Source organism: Ranitomeya variabilis, chromosome 4 (genome assembly GCF_051348905.1).
Source record: "Ranitomeya variabilis isolate aRanVar5 chromosome 4, aRanVar5.hap1, whole genome shotgun sequence".
Classification (NCBI taxonomy): Eukaryota; Metazoa; Chordata; class Amphibia; order Anura; family Dendrobatidae; genus Ranitomeya; species Ranitomeya variabilis.
In genome coordinates, this window is record NC_135235.1 from 134,319,994 (window position 1) to 134,338,140 (window position 18,147).

The 18,147-nt window shown below is 44.7% G+C and overlaps 1 protein-coding gene across 1 annotated transcript in view; it reads right to left on the reverse strand.

The window, feature by feature from the left end:
- CDH23 (cadherin related 23) overlaps positions 1 to 18,147 on the reverse strand; it is a 1,745,895-nt gene that overhangs the window by 386,608 nt on the left and 1,341,140 nt on the right. The gene's annotated exons all lie outside the window — the stretch shown is intronic.

Here is an 18,147-nt window from a genome sequence, read left to right on the forward strand (position 1 = left end):
TGTGGACCAGCTGGCTACTCGTGTGCAGGGCATACAAGACTATGTTATCAGAAATCCTAGGTCAGAACCTAAAATACCGATTCCTGAACTGTTTTCCGGAGACAGGTTTAAGTTTAGGAATTTCGTGAATAATTGTAAATTGTTTTTGTCCCTGAGACCCTGTTCATCTGGAGATTCTGCTCAGCAAGTAAAAATTGTTATTTCGTTCTTACGGGGCGACCCTCAGGATTGGGCTTTTTCGCTGGCGCCAGGAGATCCGGCATTGGCTGATCTTGATGCGTTTTTTCTGGCGCTCGGGTTACTTTATGAGGAACCCAATCTTGAGATTCAGGCAGAAAAGGCCTTGCTGGCTATGTCTCAGGGGCAGGACGAGGCTGAAGTGTATTGCCAAAAATTTCGGAAATGGTCCGTGCTGACACATTGGAACGAGTGTGCACTGGCCGCTAATTTTAGAAATGGCCTTTCTGAAGCCATTAAGAATGTTATGGTGGGTTTTCCCATTCCCACAGGTCTGAATGATACTATGGCACTGGCTATTCAAATTGACCGGCGGTTGCGGGAGCGCAAAACCGCAAATTCCCTCATGGTGTTGTCTGAACAGACACCTGATTTAATGCAATGTGATAGAATCCTGACTAGAAATGAGCGGAAAATTCATAGACGCCGGAATGGCTTGTGCTACTACTGTGGTGATTCTACACATGTTATCTCAGCATGCTCTAAACGTATAGCTAAGGTTGTTAGTCCTGTCACCGTTGGTAATTTGCAACCTAAATTTATTCTGTCTGTAACTTTGATTTGCTCACTGTCATCTTATCCTGTCATGGCGTTTGTAGATTCAGGTGCTGCCCTGAGTCTCATGGATCTCTCATTTGCTAAGCGCTGTGGTTTTACTCTTGAACCATTAGAAAATCCTATTCCTCTTAGGGGTATTGATGCTACACCATTGGCAGCAAATAAACCGCAGTATTGGACACAGGTTACCATGTGCATGACTCCTGAACACCGCGAGGTGATACGTTTCCTGGTTTTACATAAAATGCATGATTTGGTTGTTTTAGGGCTGCCAAGGTTACAGACCCATAATCCAGTCCTGGACTGGAAGGCTATGTCAGTCTCAAGTTGGGGCTGTCGTGGTATTCATGGGGATTCCCTGCCTGTGTCTATTGCTTCTTCTACGCCTTCGGAAGTTCCGGAGTATTTGTCTGATTATCAGGATGTCTTCAGTGAGTCTGAGTCCGGTGCACTGCCTCCTCATAGGGACTGTGACTGTGCTATAGATTTGATCCCAGGCAGTAAGTTTCCTAAGGGAAGACTGTTTAATCTGTCGGTACCTGAACATACCGCTATGCGTTCATATATCAAGGAGTCTCTGGAGAAAGGACATATTCGTCCGTCTTCTTCCCCTCTTGGTGCGGGATTCTTTTTTGTGGCAAAAAAGGACGGATCTTTGAGACCTTGTATTGATTATCGGCTTTTAAATAAGATCACTGTCAAATTTCAGTATCCTTTACCGCTGTTGTCTGACTTGTTTGCCCGGATTAAGGGTGCCAAGTGGTTCACCAAGATAGACCTTCGTGGTGCGTACAACCTTGTGCGCATTAAGCAAGGTGATGAATGGAAAACCGCATTCAATACGCCCGAAGGTCATTTTGAGTACTTGGTGATGCCTTTTGGGCTCTCCAATGCGCCTTCAGTTTTTCAGTCCTTTATGCATGACATTTTCCGGAAGTATCTGGATAAATTTTTGATTGTTTATCTGGATGATATTTTGGTTTTTTCTGATAATTGGGATTCGCATGTGGAGCAGGTCAGGTTGGTCTTTAAAATTTTGCGTGAAAATTCTTTGTTTGTCAAGGGCTCAAAGTGTCTCTTTGGTGTACAGAAGGTTCCCTTTTTAGGGTTCATTTTTTCCCCTTCTGCTGTGGAGATGGACCCAGTCAAGGTCCGAGCTATTCTTGATTGGACTCAGCCCTCGTCAGTTAAGAGTCTTCAGAAGTTCTTGGGCTTCGCTAACTTCTACCGTCGTTTTATTGCTAATTTTTCTAGCATTGTGAAACCTTTGACGGATATGACCAAGAAGGGCTCCGATGTAGCTAACTGGGCTCCTGCTGCCGTGGAGGCTTTCCAGGAGTTGAAACGCCGGTTTACTTCGGCGCCTGTTTTGTGCCAGCCTGACGTCTCACTTCCCTTTCAGGTTGAGGTGGATGCTTCGGAGATTGGGGCAGGGGCCGTTTTGTCGCAGAGAGGCCCTGGTTGCTCTGTTATGAAACCTTGTGCCTTTTTCTCTAGGAAGTTTTCGCCTGCCGAGCGAAATTATGATGTGGGCAATCGGGAGTTGTTGGCCATGAAATGGGCATTTGAGGAGTGGCGTCATTGGCTCGAGGGTGCTAAGCATCGTGTGGTGGTCTTGACTGATCACAAAAATCTGATGTATCTCGAGTCTGCTAAACGCCTTAATCCGAGACAGGCCCGCTGGTCATTGTTTTTCTCCCGCTTTGATTTTGTTGTCTCGTATTTACCAGGTTCAAAGAATGTGAAGGCCGATGCTCTTTCTAGGAGCTTTGTGCCTGATGCTCCTGGAGTCGCTGATCCTGTTGGTATTCTTAAAGATGGAGTTATCTTGTCAGCTATTTCTCTGGATCTGCGACGTGTGTTGCAGAGATTTCAGGCTGATAGGCCTGAGTCTTGTCCACCTGACAGACTGTTTGTCCCGGATAAGTGGACCAGCAGAGTCATTTCCGAGGTTCATTCCTCGGTGTTGGCAGGTCACCCGGGAATTTTTGGCACCAGAGATCTGGTGGCCAGGTCCTTTTGGTGGCCTTCCTTGTCAAGGGATGTGCGGTCATTTGTGCAGTCCTGTGGGACTTGTGCTCGAGCTAAGCCTTGCTGTTCTCGTGCCAGCGGTTTGCTCTTGCCCTTGCCTGTCCCGAAGAGACCTTGGACACATATCTCCATGGATTTCATTTCTGATCTTCCGCTATCTCAGGGCATGTCCGTTATCTGGGTGATATGTGATTGCTTCTCCAAGATGGTCCATTTGGTTCCTTTGCCTAAGCTGCCTTCCTCTTCCGATCTGGTTCCTGTGTTTTTCCAGAACGTGGTTCGTTTGCACGGCATCCCTGAGAATATTGTGTCAGACAGAGGATCCCAGTTCGTTTCCAGGTTCTGGCGATCCTTTTGTAGTAGGATGGGCATTGATTTGTCGTTTTCGTCTGCTTTCCATCCTCAGACTAATGGACAGACGGAGCGAACCAATCAGACTTTGGAGGCTTATTTGAGGTGTTTTGTCTCTGCTGATCAGGACGATTGGGTGACATTCTTGCCGTTGGCTGAGTTTGCCCTTAATAATCGGGCTAGTTCCGCCACCTTGGTTTCGCCTTTTTTCTGCAACTCTGGTTTCCATCCTCGCTTTTCTTCGGGTCATGTGGAGCCTTCTGACTGTCCTGGGGTGGATTCTGTGGTGGATAGGTTGCAGCAGATCTGGAATCATGTGGTGGACTACTTGAAGTTGTCACAGGAGAAGGCTCAGCGCTTTGCCAACCGCCGCTGCGGTGTGGGTCCCCGACTACGCGTTGGGGATTTGGTATGGCTTTCTTCCCGCTTTGTTCCTATGAAGGTCTCCTCTCCCAAATTTAAACCTCGTTTTATTGGGCCTTACAAGATATTGGAAATCCTTAATCCTGTATCTTTTCGTCTGGATCTTCCTGTGTCGTTTGCTATTCACAATGTATTTCATAGGTCCTTGTTGCGGCGGTACATTGTGCCTGTAGTTCCTTCTGCTGAGCCTCCTGCTCCGGTGTTGGTTGAGGGCGAGTTGGAGTACGTAGTGGAGAAGATCTTGGATTCTCGCCTCTCCAGGCGGAGGCTTCAGTACCTGGTCAAGTGGAAGGGCTATGGTCAGGAGGATAATTCCTGGGTGGTCGCCTCTGATGTTCATGCGGCCGATTTAGTTCGTGCCTTTCATGCCGCTCATCCTGATCACCCTGGTGGTCGTGGTGAGGGTTCGGTGACCCCTCACTAAGGGGGGGGTACTGTTGTGAATTTGCTTTTTGCTCCCTCTAGTGGTTACTAGTTTTTTGACTCTGGTTTTTCTGTCATTCCTTTTATCCGCACCTGGGTCGTTAGTTAGGGGTGTTGCTATATAAGCTCCCTGGACCTTCAGTTCTATGCCTGGCAACGTAGTTATCAGAGCTAGTCTGCTGTGCTCTTGTCTACTGATCCTGGTTCCAGTTATATCAGCTAAGTCTGCCTTTTGCTTTTTGCTATTTGTTTTGGTTTTGTATTTTTGTCCAGCTTGTTCCAAATCTATATCCTGACCTTTGCTGGAAGCTCTAGGGGGGCTGGTGTTCTCCCCCCGGACCGTTAGACGGTTCGGGGGTTCTTGAATTTCCAGTGTGGATTTTGATAGGGTTTTTGTTGACCATATAAGTTACCTTTCTTTATTCTGCTATCAGTAAGCGGGCCTCTCTGTGCTAAACCTGATTCATTTCTGTGTTTGTCATTTCCTCTTACCTCACCGTCATTATTTGTGGGGGGCTTCTATCCAGCTTTGGGGTCCCCTTCTCTGGAGGCAAGAAAGGTCTTTGTTTTCCTCTACTAGGGGTAGCTAGATTCTCCGGCTGGCGCGTGTCATCTAGAATCAACGTAGGAATGATCCCCGGCTACTTCTAGTGTTGGCGTTAGGAGTAGATATATGGTCAACCCAGTTGCCACTGCCCTATGAGCTGGATTTTTGTATTCTGCAGACTTCCACGTTCCTCTGAGACCCTCGCCATTGGGGTCATAACACCTTTCTACCCAGCTAGTTCTTTTCTTTTCTCTGCTCTATGTGCAAACAGAATGTCTATTCTACCTGCATTTATAATTCCCCTCCCCAACTCTTGACTCTGCTTTTCCTCCACCCAACCAGGGACTTTTGCAGTGACTCGTGACTCATACAGGGAAAACTGACATCCTGTTTCTAAATAGAGCTTAGAAGGACTCAAATAGTCAGCTTTTAATCATGCGACTTCATAGAGCTAATTAAAAAGAGAATAATTAGCTGGGTAGAAGGGCAAAATGAGCAATTGCAAGTACAAAGTGCTGCATAATATGTTAATTGCAATATGTCAATGGGATAAAAAATTTGATGTGATGGCTTTTTTAACTCAACTGTTGTGGTAAACTTGTGGAGCACTCCACCAAGGGGCCTAGGGGTTACCCGGAACCAGGCCATTCTTAAATGGGTGGTCACGGAGGCAGTGACCTGGTCCGTGGCCGTGGGCATCCAAATTAAAGGAAAGGTCTTTAAAGGGGTTTTAAGGAATAAGAATGTTCGTGACGCCACCTGTAGTATTCGGTCAGGGATGACCGACGCTGCTTAAAGGGGTCCACTGGGGTGATGTTATGTGTTGTGATCCTAGTGGTAGAGGATCTCAAATATACAAACTAAGTCCGTAACACAAAATCTAGCTCCAAGGGAGGTGGTAACTAGGCTGACCGAATATCTGATCCTAGCACACAACTAACAGTAGCCAGGGAACGTGCCTACGTTGATTCTAGACGTCTCGCACCAGCCGGAGAACTAACTAACCCTTTCAGAGAAAATAAGACCTCACTTGCCTCCAGAGAAGGGAACCCCAAAGGTATGATACAAGCCCCCAACAAATAATAACGGTGAGGTAAGAAGAAAAGACAAACGTAAGTATGAACTAGATTTAGCAAAGTGAGGCCCACTAATTAATAGCAGAAAATAGAAAGAGAACTTATTCGGTCAGCAAAAACCCTACCAAAATATCCACGCTGAATATCCAAGAACCCCCGCACCGACTAACGGTGCGGGGGGAGAATATCAGCCCCCTTGAGCTTCCAGCAAAAATCAGAATCAACTTATTACTAGCTGGAACAAAATATCAGTAATGCGAATAAACAAAAATAAGGAAGCAGGACTTAGCTTATTTTGCAAAAAGCAGGAGACAGGAGCCAAAGGACTGAGTTTCCAGGAAGTCTAAATAGGAACACCCAGGCCAAACGACCCAGGTGGGTAAAAACCTGGAGACAGACAATCCAAGTGTCATACCACTAGAGAACACAAGAGGGAGCCAAGAAATACAATTCACAACAGTACCCCCCCTTTAAGGAGGGGACACCGAACCCTCACCACGACCACCAGGACGATCAGGATGAGCCGCGTGAAAAGCACGAACCAAATCGGCCGCATGAACATCAGAGGCGACCACCCAGGAATTATCCTCCTGACCATAGCCCTTCCATTTGACCAGATACTGAAGCCTCCGTCTAGAGAGATGAGAATCCAAGATCTTCTCCACCACGTACTCCAACTCGCCCTCAACCAAGACCGGAGCAGGAGGGTCAACCGCAGGAACCACAGGCACAACATACCGCCGCAACAAAGACCTATGGAACACATTGTGAATGGCAAATGACACCGGAAGATCCAAACGAAAAGAAACTGGATTAAGGTTTTCCAAAATTCTATACGGACCAATAAAGCGAGGCTTAAACTTAGGAGAGGAAACCTTAAGAGGGACATACCGAGAAGACAACCAAACCAAATCCCCAACACGAAGTCGGGGACCCACACCGCGGCGGCGGTTGGCAAAACGCTGAGCCTTCTCCTGTGACAATTTCAAGTTGTCCACCACATGATTCCAAATCCGCTACAATCTATCCACCACGGAATCCACCCCAGGACAGTCAGAAGATTCAACATGCCCCGAGGAGAAACGAGGATGAAAACCAGAATTGCAGAAAAATGGCGAAACGAAAGTAGCGGAACTAGCCCGATTATTGAGGGCAAACTCAGCCAATGGCAAAAAGGTCACCCAATCATCCTGATCCGCAGAAACAAAACATCTCAAGTAAGCCTCCAGCGTCTGATTAGTTCGCTCCGTTTGGCCATTAGTCTGAGGATGAAAGGCAGATGAGAATGATAAATCAATGCCCATCTTAGCACAAAAAGATCGCCAGAACCTGGACACAAACTGGGATCCTCTGTCAGACACAATATTCTCAGGAATGCCATGCAAACGAACCACATTCTGAAAGAATAAAGGAACCAGATCGGAAGAGGAAGGCAACTTAGGCAAGGGCACCAAATGGACCATCTTGGAAAAGCGATCACACACCACCCAGATGACAGACATACCTTGAGAAACCGGAAGATCTGAAATGAAATCCATGGAAATGTGTGTCCAGTGCCTCTTCGGGACCGGCAAGGGCAAAAGCAACCCGCTGGCACGAGAACAGCAAGGCTTAGCCCGAGCACAAATCCCACAGGAATGCACAAAAGAACGCACATCCCGTGACAAGGAAGGCCACCAAAAGGACCTAGCTACCAAATCTCTGGTACCAAAAATCCCAGGATGCCCTGCCAACACCGAGGAATGAACCTCAGAGATAGCTCTGCTGGTCCATTTATCAGGAACAAACAGTCTATCAGGTGGGCAAGAGTCAGGTCTACCAGCCTGAAATCTCTGCAACACACGACGCAAATCAGGAGAAATGGCCGACAAAATTACTCCCTCTTTAAGAATACCAGCTGGCTCTGAGACTCCCGGAGAGTCAGGCACAAAACTCCTAGAAAGAGCATCTGCCTTCACATTCTTCGAACCAGGCAGGTATGAAACCACAAAGTCAAAACGGGAGAAAAACAATGACCAACGAGCCTGTCTAGGATTCAGGCGCTTAGCAGACTCGAGATACATCAAATTCTTGTGATCAGTCAAGACCACCACACGATGCCTAGCTCCCTCGAGCCAATGATGCCACTCCTCAAATGCCCACTTCATGGCCAACAACTCCCGATTACCCACATCATAATTCCGCTCCGCAGGCGAAAACTTCCTAGAAAAAAAAGCACAAGGTCTCATCACAGAACAACCAGAGCCTTTCTGCGACAAAACAGCCCCTGCACCGATCTCAGAAGCGTCTACTTCAACCTGAAAGGGAAGTGAAACATCAGGCTGGCACAAAACAGGCGCCGAAGTAAACCGGCGCTTCAGCTCCCGGAAAGCCTCTACGGCTGCCGGAGCCCAATTAGTCACATCAGAAACTTTCTTGGTCATATCCGTCAAAGGTTTCACAACGCTAGAGAAATTAGCAATAAAACAACGGTAGAAATTAGCAAAACCCAAGAATTTCTGAAGACTCTTAACGGACGTGGGTTGGGTCCAATCATGAATAGCTTGGACCTTGACTGGGTCCATCTCCACTGTAGAAGGGGAGAAAATGAAACCCAGAAAGGAAACCTTCTGCACTCCAAAGAGACACTTCGAGCCCTTCACGAACAAAGCATTATCACGCAAAACCTGAAACACCATCCTGACTTGCTTTACATGAGAATCCCAATCATCAGAAAAAACCAGAATATCATCCAGATAAACAATCATAAATTTATCTAGATACTTCCGGAAGATGTCATGCATAAAAGACTGAAACACAGAAGGGGCATTAGAGAGCCCAAAAGGCATCACCAAGTACTCAAAATGACCTTCGGGCGTATTGAACGCAGTTTTCCATTCCTCTCCCTGCTTAATGCGCACAAGGTTGTACGCACCACGAAGATCTATCTTGGTAAACCACTTAGCACCCTTAATCTGAGCAAACAAGTCCGACAACAGTGGCAAAGGATACTGAAATTTGACCGTGATTTTATTCAGAAGTCGATAGTCTATACAAGGTCTCAAAGACCCGTCCTTTTTGGCTACAAAAAAAAATCCCGCACCAAGAGGGGAAGAGGATGGACGAATATGTCCCTTCTCTAAAGACTCCTTTATATAAGAACGCATTGCAGCATGTTCAGGTACAGATAAATTAAATAAACGTCCCTTAGGAAATTTACTACCAGGAATCAAATCTATAGCGCAGTCACAGTCCCTATGCGGAGGAAGGGCACTGGACCTGGACTCACTAAATACATCCTGATAGTCCAACAAATACTCCGGAACTTCAGAAGGAGTAGAAGAAGCAATAGACACCAACGGGGAATCGCAATGAATTCCCTGACAACCCCAACTTGACACAGACATTGCCTTCCAATCTAAGACTGGATTATGGGTCTGTAACCATGGCAGACCTAAAACAACCAAATCATGCATTTTATGCAGAACAAGAAAACGAATCACCTCCCGATGTTCAGGAGTCATGCACATGGTCACTTGTGTCCAATACTGCGGCTTATTCTCCGCCAATGGCATAGCATCAATTCCTCTAAGAGGAATGGAATTTTTTAAAGGCTCCAGGACAAAACCACAGCGCTTGGCAAATGACAAGTCCATAAGACTCAGGGCAGCACCTGAATCCACAAGCGCCATAGCAGGGTAGGAAGACAATGAGCAAATTAGAGTCACAGACAAAATAAACTTAGGATTTAAATTACCAATGGTGACAGGACTAATCATCTTTGTTAGGCGTTTAGAGCATGCCGAGATAACATGTGTAGAATCACCACAGTAAAAACATAACCCATTCTGACGTCTATGATTTCTTCGTTCCGCTCTAGTCTGAATTCTATCACATAACATTGAGTCAGGTGCCTGTTCAGACAGCACTGCCAGAGGATTAGCAGATTTGCGCTCCCGCAAACGCCGATCTATCTGAATGGCCAAAGCCATAGAATCACTCAGACTTGTAGGAATGGTAAAACCCACCATCACATTCTTAATGGCTTCAGAAAGGCCATTTCTGAAAATTGTGGCCAGAGCACACTCATTCCACTGAGTGAGCACGGACCATTTCCGAAATTTTTGGCAATACACTTCAGCCTCATCCTGGCCCTGAGAGATAGCCAGCAACGCTTTCTCTGCCTGAATTTCAAGATTGGGCTCCTCATAAAGTAAACCGAGCACCAGAAAAAATGCATCAATGTTTGCCAATGCCGGATCTCCTGGCGCCAATGCAAAAGCCCAATCCTGAGGGTCGCCGCGCAAGAAAGATATAACAATTTTAACTTGCTGAGCTGAGTCTCCAGACGAACGCGGTCTCAAAGATAGAAACAATTTACAATTATTCCTGAAATTCCTAAATTTAAATCGATCACCAGAGAAAAGTTCAGGAATAGGTATCTTAGGCTCTGACATAGGACTGCTAGTAACGAAATCCTGAATGCCCTGCACTCTTGCAGCAAGCTGATCCACACTAGTAATCAGAGTCTGAACATTCATGTCTGCAGCAGAGCTTCAAGCCACTCAGAGGAAAAGGGGAAGAAGAAAAGACAAACGTAAGTATGAACTAGATTTAGCAAAGTGAGGCCCACTAATTAATAGCAGAAAATAGAAAGAGAACTTATTCGGTCAGCAAAAACCCTACCAAAATATCCACGCTGAATATCCAAGAACCCCCGCACCGACTAACGGTGCGGGGGGAGAATATCAGCCCCCTTGAGCTTCCAGCAAAAATCAGAATCAACTTATTACTAGCTGGAACAAAATATCAGTAATGCGAATAAACAAAAATAAGGAAGCAGGACTTAGCTTATTTTGCAAAAAGCAGGAGACAGGAGCCAAAGGACTTAGACTGGTTACATCGATTCCAGGCACCATACTGAGTTTCCAGGAAGTCTAAATAGGAACACCCAGGCCAAACGACCCAGGTGGGTAAAAACCTGGAGACAGACAATCCAAGTGTCATACCGCTAGAGAACACAAGAGGGAGCCAAGAAATACAATTCACAACAGTTATGGCAGCAGGGATGGTATGACTTCCCACAGGTGAAGCTGGGTCCGCAGGGCTCCCGGTGTAGTAGATAAATATGGTAGGTGGTGTAGAAAGAAACAAAGAACACCAGTTGCAGTCTCTTTACCTCTTTACTGATGCAAGGCAGCCACAGTCCAGGGTCCAGATCACGGGTGTTGGTGTGGCCCGACGGGCCTGGAAGCGACTCAGGAATCCCCTTAGCCAGGTGGAATTGGAAGCCTTCCTTCTAGCGCTGTATTGCAGTCCCTTGCTGCCTTAGGCCTCCCACAAGGTCCTCCCTTTCTATCTGTCCCCCTTTACGTAGGACACTAACCCACATGGCAGGTAACGCGAGCCTTTTTACAGGATCTCTAATTGTGTTACTGTGCCTTCGGGTGTTAATAGTGGACAGGTGACTTGAAATCCAGCTGTCCGCCGGTTTCTGCCGTGGGGCATGAAGTTTCCCCCACAACCTCGGTCTTCCAGCTACCGAAATTCTGCGCTTCAACGTGGAGTAATCTCAGTCACAGCTTCCCTCCAGCTCTTTACTTCGCCTTTGCTTCTCTTCCCTTTCAGTCTCCTACAGACTGCTCTGCTTTCCTCTTTCCTTTCCCAGGAGCTGCAGCACCTCACGTGGCTGCACGGCTCCAGCTCTCAGACTCTCCTCCTCACTCCTCTGAGACTGACTAACCTCCTCCAAGCCAGAATATGTGTATATATATATATATATATATATATATATATATATATATATATATATATATATATATATATATATACAGTGGGGCAAAAAAGTATTTAGTCATTCAGCAATAGTGCAAGTTCCACCACTTAAAAAGATGAGAGGCGTCTGTAATTTACATCATAGGTAGACCTCAACTATGGGAGACAAACTGAGAAAAAAAAAAACAGAAAATCACATTGTCTGTTTTTTTATCATTTTATTTGCATATTATGGTGGAAAATAAGTATTTGGTCAGAAACAAACAATCAAGATTTCTGGCTCTCACAGAGCTGTAACTTCTTCTTTAAGAGTCTCCTCTTTCCTCCACTCATTACCTGCAGTAATGGCACCTGTTTAAACTTGTTATCAGTATAAAAAGACACCTGTGCACACCCTCAAACAGTCTGACTCCAAACTCCACTATGGTGAAGACCAAAGAGCTGTCAAAGGACACCAGAAACAAAATTGTAGCCCTGCACCAGGCTGGGAAGACTGAATCTGCAATAGCCAACCAGCTTGGAGTGAAGAAATCAACAGTGGGAGCAATAATTAGAAAATGGAAGACATTCAAGACCACTGATAATCTCCCTCGATCTGGGGCTCCACGCAAAATCCCACCCCGTGGGGTCAGAATGATCACAAGAACGGTGAGCAAAAATCCCAGAACCACGCGGGGGGACCTAGTGAATGAACTGCAGAGAGCTGGGACCAATGTAACAAGGCCTACCATAAGTAACACACTACGCCACCATGGACTCAGATCCTGCAGTGCCAGACGTGTCCCACTGCTTAAGCCAGTACATGTCCGGGCCGGTCTGAAGTTTGCTAGAGAGCATTTGGATGATCCAGAGGAGTTTTGGGAGAATGTCCTATGGTCTGATGAAACCAAACTGGAACTGTTTGGTAGAAACACAACTTATCGTGTTTGGAGGAAAAAGAATACTGAGTTGCATCCATCAAACACCATACCTACTGTAAAGCATGGTGGTGGAAACATCATGCTTTGGGGCTGTTTCTCTGCAAAGGGGCCAGGACGACTGATCCGGGTACATGAAAGAATGAATGGGGCCATGTATCGTGAGATTTTGAGTGCAAACCTCCTTCCATCAGCAAGGGCATTGAAGATGAAACGTGGCTGGGTCTTTCAATATGACAATGATCCAAAGCACACTGCCAGGGCAACGAAGGAGTGGCTTCGTAAGAAGCATTTCAAGGTCCTGGAGTGGCCTAGCCAGTCTCCAGATCTCAACCCTATAGAAAACCTTTGGAGGGAGTTGAAAGTCCGTGTGGCCAAGCGAAAAGCCAAAAACATCACTGCTCTAGAGGAGATCTGCATGGAGGAATGGGCCAACATACCAACAACAGTGTGTGGCAACCTTGTGAAGACTTACAGAAAACGTTTGACCTCTGTCATTGCCAACAAAGGATATATTACAAAGTATTGAGATGAAATTTTGTTTCTGACCAAATACTTATTTTCCACCATAATATGCAAATAAAATGATAAAAAAACAGACAATGTGATTTTCTGGTTTTTTTTTTCTCAGTTTGTGTCCCATAGTTGAGGTCTACCTATGATGTAAATTACAGACGCCTCTCATCTTTTTAAGTGGTGGAACTTGCACTATTGTGAATGACTAAATACTTTTTTGCCCCACTGTATATATATACAGTACAGACCAAAAGTTTGGACACACCTTCTCATTTAAAGATTTTTCTGTATTTTCATGACTATGAAAATTGTACATTCACACTGAAGGCATCAAAACTATGAATCAACACGTGGAATTATATACATAACAAAAAAGTGTGCAACAACTGAAATTATGTCTTATATTCTAGGTTCTTCAAAGTAGCCACCTTTTGCTTTGATGACTGCTTTGCACACTCTTGGCATTCTCTTGATCAGCTTCAAGAGGTAGTCACCGGGAATGGTTTTCACTTCACACGTGTGCCCTGTCAGGTTTAATAAGTGGGATTTATTGCCTTATACATGGGGTTGGGACCATCAGTTGTGTTGTTCAGAAGTCTGGTGGATACACAGCTGATAGTCCTACTAAATAGACTGTTAGAATTTGTATTATGACAGGAAAAAAGCCGCTAAGTAAAGAAAAATGAATGGCCATCATTACATTAAATAATGAAGGTCAGTCAGTCCGAAAAATTGGGAAAACTTTGAAAGTGTCCCCAAGTGCAGTGGCAAAAACCATCAAGCGCTACAAAGAAACTGGCTCACATGAGGACCGTCCCAGGAAAGGAAGACAAAGAGTCACCTCTGCTTCTGAGGATAAATTTATCCGAGTCACCAGCCTCAGAAATTTCAGGTGAACAGCAGCTCAGATTAGAGACCAGGTTAATGCCACACAGAGTTCTAACAGCAGACATATCTCTACAACAACTGTTAAGAGGAGACTTTGAGCAGCGGGCCTTCCTGGTAAACTAGCTGCTAGGAAACCACTGCTAAGGACAGGCAACAAGCAGAAGAGACTTGTTTGGGCTTAAGAACACAAGGAATGGACATTAGACCAGTTGAAATCTGTGCTTTGGTCTGATGAGCTCAAATTTGAGATCTTTGGTTCCAACCACCGTGTCTTTGTGTGACGCAGAAAAGGTGAACGGATGGACTCTACATGCCTGGTTCATACCGTGAAGCATGGAGGAGGAGGTGTGATGGTGTGGGGGTGCTTTGCTGGTGACACTGTTGAGGATTTATTCAAAATTGAAGGCATACTGAACCAGCATGGCTACCACAGCATCTTGCAGCAGCATGCTATTCCATCCGGTTTGCGTTTAGTTGGACCATCATTTATTTTTCAACAGGACTATAACCCCAATCACAACTCCAGGCTGTGTAAGGGCTATTTGACCAAGAGGGAGAGTGATGGGGTGCTACGCCAGATGACCTGGCCTCCACAGTCAAAAGACCTGAACCCAATCAAGATGGTTTGGGGTGAGCTGGACCACAGAGTGAAGGCAAAAGGGCCAACAAGTGCTAAGCATCTCTGGGAACTCCTTCAAGATTGTTGGAAGACCATTCCCGGTGACTACCTCTTGAAGCTCATCAAGAGAATGCCAAGAGTGTGCAAAGCAGTCATCTAAGCAAAAGGTGGCTACTTTGAAGAACCTAGAATATAAGACATAATTTCAGTAGTTTCACACTTTTTTGTTAAGTATATAATTCCACATGTGTTAATTCATAGTTTTGATGCCTTCAGTGTGAATGTACAATTTTTATAGTCATGAAAATACAGAAAAATCTTTAAATGAGAAGGTGTGTCCAAACTTTTGGTCTGTACTGTATATACATCAAGGGAAGCCACCCTCAAGCTGGATCAGAGCTCCCCCTTCTGACCTGGAGTCAGAACAGTGTTACATGTGCTGAATACCTGTTAAAGGAATCTTTCCTCTCTACCAAGCATGGCATCACTCTCCCCAAAAGGAAAGCAATACCACTGTAACAACTGGTTACCTGGGGTGTTACACTTGCAAACTAAGAAATTGCTTCAGATTACTGAAGATTCCTTATCTAGTTATATGCATCAGCCTAAGGTCCAATACATGTGATTACATTTCTAAAAGTTCAACCACATATAATGGAAACAAAATCTGCTTGAAACCGGACATGCTGTGGAATTTTTGGATATGACAAACCTGCTGCAGATTTGTCATGAATTGTGAACTAAGATTTCACCCTTTGCAATGTACAGCAGTTTTAAAGAAGACCTTTTACCAGTTTGAGCATGTTAACCTGACCACATTATGGATCAGTGGCTCCAGAGCTGAGCAAAATGTCTTTCTGAGTTTTTAATTTCTCATCTGCATTGCAGAGATATTCACTTGTAAAACTTAGGTTACAATTTATTATAAGCTCAATGGGTGTTAGAGATTTGTCTGGGGGTGCGTACTTTTTCCCTTGCATGACGTTGACCAATCGTAAGCAGGAAGCATCATGCAAGGGAAAGAAAACATCCTCACAAGGTCAGAAGAACATAGTTTCTCCTGTGAGATGTAATGATAGACAGCCCGTTCTCTGCAACTACTGTTTAGTATAACGCAGAGCTGAGTGTGAGTAACAAAGCCAGCTACATGCACTTGTAATATATAAGGCTCATATTTGTTGCAGATATGAAGAAATCCAAATTTGACTGCAGTTTATGAACTCTGCCCATTTCAGTGATTACTCTCCTTTGGCCTCTGCTTTTGATTCTCAGATACTCCTCAAGCTGGCAGTGTGTACATATCTGCCTGCTCTACATGAGAGTGCATGGCTCTCTGCTGTTTTGCCCATCGGTGCCAACGCCACACATAAGGAATTAATCTATGTTTACAGTCTCCTATTTTACAAAATTACAGGCACTTGCAGTTGCTATTAACATTTTTCACTGGCAGTAGCTCTGCAATATTAACACCGAATGGACCACTAGTTTACGTGTGTTGATCTCAAGGCCACACGTACATCAGGCCATCAATTTCAGATTAGGAGAATAAGAGCAGTATTGCAGTACATGGCAGTGACCACTACACATTTGAATAGAGCTGCATAATGCAGCTCCATTCAATGTGGTCATGTCCTATCACTGCTAAAATTTATAACAGCTTATCTATTCCATTGGAATGCTGTCGGTCAGACCCCCACAATATGATATTTAATAATGATCTATCTAAATCAGTGGTGGGCAATTCATTTTCCCTAGGGGTGACATGACAGATTGTGACTGTTGTGGAGGACTAAACCAAAAGGCAGAAATTAATTCTGTTCAATATAAATATTAACGTATTAATTATAATTATTTTATATTAACATTAATTGTATCAGTTAATATTGAGCAGAATTAAGTATGCTGACATCCCTTATATACAGTATGACCTGACTCACAGCCCCTCTATACCATATCAGCCCATACGCAGCCACCCTATATATCATGAGCCCGCACACCGTCCCCCCACACACAATGTGAGCCCCCAGATAGTCCCTATAAATACAGTAGAGATCCACATAACCCTTTTATACAGTGTGAGCCCCCATACAGCCCCTCTCTATATAGTATGCGCCACCAAATAACCCTCTGTATACAGTGTAAGCACCCACATAGCCTCTCAATATACAGTATGTGACACTCACATTGCCTTTTTATATACAATATGATCCCTCACATAACCTCCTATATACAGTATGAGCCCTCACATAGCCCTATATTCAGTATGAGTCATATACAGTATAGCATCTTTAAATACAGTATGAGAATCTAGATAGCCCCCTACATACAGTAAGAAACCTACATAGCCTCCTATATACAGTATGGGCCCACATATAGCCTCTCCATATACTTTATGAGACCCCACATGGCCTCTCTATGCCCAGCTTTGATCTAAATTCTAAGTCATAAAAATGTATGACTGTACAGCTCCCTTTTATATATACAATATCAGTCTTCATATAGCCCTTTGTATACAGTGTGAGCCCCCACATAACCCCCTATATACAGTATTAACCCCCACATAGCCTCTCCATATACAGTATGAGACCCCACATAGCTTATGTATATACAATGAGCCTTAACAAACCCCCCAGTATACAGTGTGATCACTCACTTAGCCCCTGGTATACAGTATGAAACCCAACATAGCTCCCAATATACTGTATGAGCCACACATAGCCTCCTATATACAGTATGAGCCCCAAATGACCTCCTATGTACAGTATGAGACCCACATAGCCTCCTGTATGCAGTGTAAGTACCCACATAGCCTCCTATATACAGTCTAAGCCTTTTCTATACAGGCACACATCCTATACACATATGAAAAAAAAACAACACCACATACTCACCTCTGTCCCGTTGCCCTCGCGCTTTGCTCCTGTCTTCGGTGCATTGACTCTGTACAGTAAACACATTGAATTGATGTCATCGTGCCTGCTGTCACATCCATGAACATTGATTGGTGGAAGAAGGACATGACGCCTCTGTCCTCCATTGATGACTTCACCGCTGTCTGCATCCTGAGGAAGCGAACAGCGGTGACAGCAAGCAGTAGATAATAGATGGCAGGCGAGGAAATAGTGCGGCTGAAGGGATACTGTTTTGGCTGTCTTGGTTCGTGGGCTGGAATGGAATAGCCAGAGGGCTGGATGTGACCTGTGGGACGCAGTATACCCAGCTTTGATCTGCATTATAAGTGATAAAAAAATGATGACTGTATAACCCCCTTTTTATAGGGAACCTGTCAGGTAAGCTAATGCTACTAACCTGCAGATAAGGTTAATTTGAAGATCAACAGAGTTAGAAAGGTCCGAGACTACTATACTAAAATTGCCAATTCATCAAATAAGATGAATTTTTTCCTGTAAGCATTCTCCGACATTTTGACTGACAGCTTGCTTGCACTCGTTGCAGAGTCGGGAGTCATCTGTCAGTCAAAGTTCCGGGGCATGCTTACAAGGCTGTGAACAGTGACTGTATCCGCACCGCCACACCTGTATGACGGAACACTGGTGACTTCCAGGTGGAATAAAGTTCATTTTCTGCTGGTAGTTACACTTTCGGTACAGCAGACAGGCACTTTCATAACACTTTTAACCTGAAGATTAACCCCATATCTGCAAGTACTTAGCATTATCCAACCTGACAGGTTCCCTTTAAACCATGTCCACCATTTTACAGTTATTATACTATATTTTTTATATATAAATATAGGCCTGTTTTAGCATAATTTTATCTTTTTATTCTGAATGGAACATTTACTTT